The sequence below is a fragment of the Orycteropus afer genome, unplaced genomic scaffold (genome assembly GCF_000298275.1).
Source record: "Orycteropus afer afer isolate SDZICR_OR568_19922 unplaced genomic scaffold, OryAfe1.0 scaffold00094, whole genome shotgun sequence".
NCBI classification, from domain to species: Eukaryota; Metazoa; Chordata; class Mammalia; order Tubulidentata; family Orycteropodidae; genus Orycteropus; species Orycteropus afer.
This window is the reverse complement of record NW_006921681.1, coordinates 9,318,721-9,323,056: the sequence shown is the minus strand read 5'-3', so window position 1 is coordinate 9,323,056 and position 4,336 is coordinate 9,318,721. Positions and strand designations below refer to the sequence as shown.

The 4,336-nt window shown below is 48.3% G+C and overlaps 1 protein-coding gene across 1 annotated transcript in view; it reads right to left on the bottom strand.

The window, feature by feature from the left end:
• The window catches only part of TNFRSF8 (TNF receptor superfamily member 8), a 72,565-nt gene extending 69,028 nt beyond the window's left edge, over positions 1-3,537 (bottom strand). The window contains exon 1 of the mRNA XM_007942669.1: positions 3,471-3,537. The gene's annotated coding sequence lies outside the window, so the exon portion shown is untranslated. The remainder of the gene's footprint in view (positions 1-3,470) is intronic.
• Between the last annotated feature and the right edge of the window lie 799 nt (positions 3,538-4,336).

Sequence of the window (4,336 nt, the reverse complement as noted above, 5' to 3'; positions counted from 1 at the left end):
AAAAAAAAAAAAAAAAAGTCTCCCACTGATTCCTTCTACGAACCCGCCCCCCTTGCAAACCCAGCGACACAGCTAAGTGCAGATTGCAGAGGACAGACAAAATGTCAGAAATTTCCCCAAGAAACCAAAGGAGGGGGTTTTGTGGGTTTTTCGTTTTTCCTTTCTCCCTTGCCCGGAAGCACAGGGTCATTAAAACTCCAGCAAAATGCCCCACCCACTGCACCAGCATGGGTACTCCGGAGGGTCTCCACACTCCTCACTGGCACCTTGGAGAGAGGAAGTGGGGGAAGGGAGCCCCCTTTCCTAAGCCACAGCTTCTCAGGGAAGAGGTCTCTGACCTAATACCAGGACTGTCACTCCCCCTCCACTTCCACTTCTCATCAAGGTCCCTCTGGGCTGGGATCAAAGGAGCCAGAGGAGGGTGGGAAGGAAATGTCTATTTCCCAAGGCAGGGACTGTGGGTCCCACGGAAAGCCACAGAACACCATAGGCAAACCATTCCAGAGGAGGAAGGCTATAAAACCTTGACTGAGCATTTCTTAGCCACAGCCAGCTACCCAGAGGGAGCGAGTAGTTGGACCTGTGGGCTTGGACCATAGTCGCAGGGGACATCATGCTCAAGTGGCATAACATACTACCCAAAACATTGTTCCACATCCTACTTTGGTGAGTAATGACTCGGATTTTAAAAACTTGCAAGCGGCCATCTAGATGCAACGATGGGTCTCTCCTCATCCAGAGCAAAGAAGGATGAAGAAAAACAAAGACACATGGAAACAATTAGTCCAAGCAACTGGTGCACCATGCAATCCTCAGCCTATATGACTATGAGACCAGAAGAATAAGATGGTGCCCGGCTACCGCTGTCAACCACTTGGAGGGGGATCTCTGTAGGAGATCCTGGATAGAGTGAGAGAACCATATTGAACAAAACTCAAAATCATGGGGAAAAAAAGGACCAGGTTTGCTGGTCTGATAGAGCCTGTGGGAACCACTGAGACTATGGCCCCTAGCAGCCCTTCAGTTCTGGAATTAAACCCACTCCTGTGGTTTCCAGCCATAAAAAAGACAGGCATATGAGTTGAACATTTACATTAGGTAGATACACTCCTTGCAGAGATCAATCATAGGGGAATAGAAGGGCTGCATATGCACAGGGAGACAGCTCAGGGGGCAGGAGTGCATGGAGGGAAGGACACAGGGAAAAGGTAACTATGGGGAGGAAGTGAGAGGGGAGCTGTTGCATTGGGGTAAATTGTAGTCAATGTCATGAGACAACGTGTATGTGAACTGCTGTATGGAAAGTGAATTTGCTCTGTAAACTTTCACCCAAATCACAATAAAAATTAAAAAATATATATATATATCATCCCTGACTGAGGCTGCTCCGGGAGAAGCAGTATGGGAGCCGTTCAGCACTGGGCTCGTGAAGGAGGTGGCACAGGGAAGGCCGCCATGATCCCAGCAGGTAGAAGTGAGTGGGACTTCAGAGGTGGAGGGACAGGCATGCACAAAGGCCCAGAGACTCGGAAGTTCAGAAGACACCAAGCACAGCAGTTCCCACAGAAAGGCCAAGAAAGATAAGACTGGAAGAATAAAAAAGGACCTCAGTATAAGAACTAGCAAAGAACACTTGTTGGATTGATGATGGATGGGAGGGTAGATGGATGGATGAACAGATGAATGGGTGGAAGATGGATGGGAGATGGATGGAATGGGAGAGGAGATGGGAGGGAGTGGGAGTGGGGATGACTGATGGCTGGATAGATGCATGGGAGAAAGAATGAGAGCAGGGGTGGGAGAGAGAATTGGAGAGGGGTGAATAGATGGATAAGGGATGGATGAAAGAATAGGAAGGGGAATGGGAAGAGGCTGGGAGGGAGATGAGAGGAAGGATGGGTAACCGAGTGAGTGAGTGAGTCAAAAGGTAGGAGGGTAGATGGGTAAGTGAAAATGTCAAACTCTTTCCCTAAATGTTTCTTCCTGTTCCCGGCGGCTTGAACATGGGCTTGGTCTGCATGGTAGAATAACAAGACCATAGCTCTAGAAACAGGCTGACCAGTTCCCATCTAGCTCCAGCCACACACCTGCCATGTGACCTGGAGCAGGCATCCGGGCATCACCTCCAGACAGCATGGCTGGGGGACTAGATGAGCTGATGTCTGGCTCTGCACAGGACACCCTCTTGATGACTCTTACCCACTCCCAGTGACCTGCCCTCCTCCAAGTACTGTGGCTGTTATGATGAACCATTGTGTACAGTGACTTCCTTACGTCCTCTCCTGTGACCATATCTGTTCCTGGAGGTCAGGGACCACAGTTTTTCTTTATCTCATGTCCCTCACAGCTAAGGCCACTGGATGTGCCTTGGGACTTTCAATAATAACCAAACACAATGGGAATGCCTCAGGACCCTGTTCTACTTGCCTTCTCAGCCCTGAGCATTCTCTGCAAATGGGAAGAGCAATTTTCATCCCTGTTCCATAAGTGTTTCCTAATAATCTACTAGGAACACATCACTGTGCTGGAGGTGGGTGAATGTTCTCAGCAAGCACATGTTCTGGGCTGGAGCAGTAAGGATTGCAAAGGACTTGCAGAACTGCAGGGCAGCAGGGGTATGTCGACAGAGCAAGCTCTGGGGTCACAGAACCCTGTGCTTCAATCCCAGTCAGACCACCATTTCCCAGCTTTGTGACTTTGGGCAAGCTACTTAATCTTGCTGAGCCCCATGTCCTCATCTGCAAAGAGGCAATAATAAAGGAGAAAGTGTAAGAAGTCCTGGTGGTGCAATAGTTAAGTGCTCAGCTCCTAACCAAAAGGTGGGAGGTTGGAACCCACCAGCCACTCTGCGGAGAAAACACCTGACAATCTGCTCCCATAAAGATGTCAACCTGGGAAATCCTTTGGGGCAGTTCTACTCTGTCCTATAGGATCACTCATTCACTCACTCACTGCCATTGAGTCAATTCTGACTCACAGCAACCCCCATTGAGTTTCCAAGGCTATAAATCTTTACGGAAGCAGACTGCCCCATCTTTCTTCCAGTGGGTTCAAACCGCTGACCATTTGGTTAGCAGCCAAATGCCTTAACCACTGCACCACCAAAGCTCCTTATAGAATCACTAGAAGTCAGAATTGACTTGACAGCACACAACGAAATGATGCATGCACAGGTCTCAGATGAGTGTATTTTAAGCGTTCAATAAGAGATAGCCATAAAGTAAAAGCAAATATGCAGAGCTGTTCTTTCTTCCTTGTGTCAGCAACAAACCCATTCTCTTGATCCCTCCAGCCCGACTCTTCCAAGAGAGTTTCTGGACTCTGACATTGGGCAAGAACTTCAGAAATTTTTAACCAACCATGTCAATGATGACATTGGCTCCCATCTTCCCTGCTCTCCAGTCCCCCAGAGGGTTGTGACTTGAGGACAAAACTCACCCCTTGTCCCCACCCCTAGTATCCGCACTCACCTGAAGGGCAGCGGTAACAGCACTTCCCGGCATCCTTGTTGTAATAGCGGCTAGGGTCTCCAGCACAGGTGTCACTGGAAGCTCGATCCTAGAAAGTCAGACAAACCAAGAGCTGGTGAGGCCAAGACGGCCCACACATCCATTCTCCCTATCGCCTCCAGCCCCAGGAACCTGGTCTGCACTGGATGCCAAAGGCAGGCCTGAGCTGAACCTCATGTTATAGAAGGGAAGTCAGGATGGAATCTCTTCAGTTCCCATCTCCCTCAAATCTATTCCTCCTTCCATCTTCCCCATTGGAGTTCATGGCAACTCCAGCCTTCTGGTCAAAAATTTTGGTGTCTTCCTTGACTCTCTCATACACTCATATAACCCATCAGCAATTCCTCTTGCCCTCATCAGATCATTCTCCTCAACCCCCTGCCACCCTGGTCCCAGCCACCATCTGATCTTGCTTGGATTAATCCAGTTGCCTTGTACCTGGTCTCCAGGGTGGGCCCAGCATGTCTGGTAAACTTGTTTGTTGAAGTCTAACACTCATATAGGAAATCGCACAGACTCAAGTGTATAGTCCCTTGAATTTTTACAGCATGAGCACACAATGAAACTAGCACCCAGATCAAGAAACAGAGCAGCACCAACCCTGGCAGCCTTCATCATGTCCCTCCCCACTCACTACCTCCAAAAGGTACTCACTAACCTGAAACAATAAATTTGTTTGCATGTTTTACCTTTACATAGTAGAATCATACAATCCATTTTCTTGCAACTGGCTTCTTTAATTCAGCGTTTTTATTGTGGAATTATCCACATTGCTGTGAATAACAGTTCATCTACTGCATGAATACACACAGTTTGTCTTTTTTACT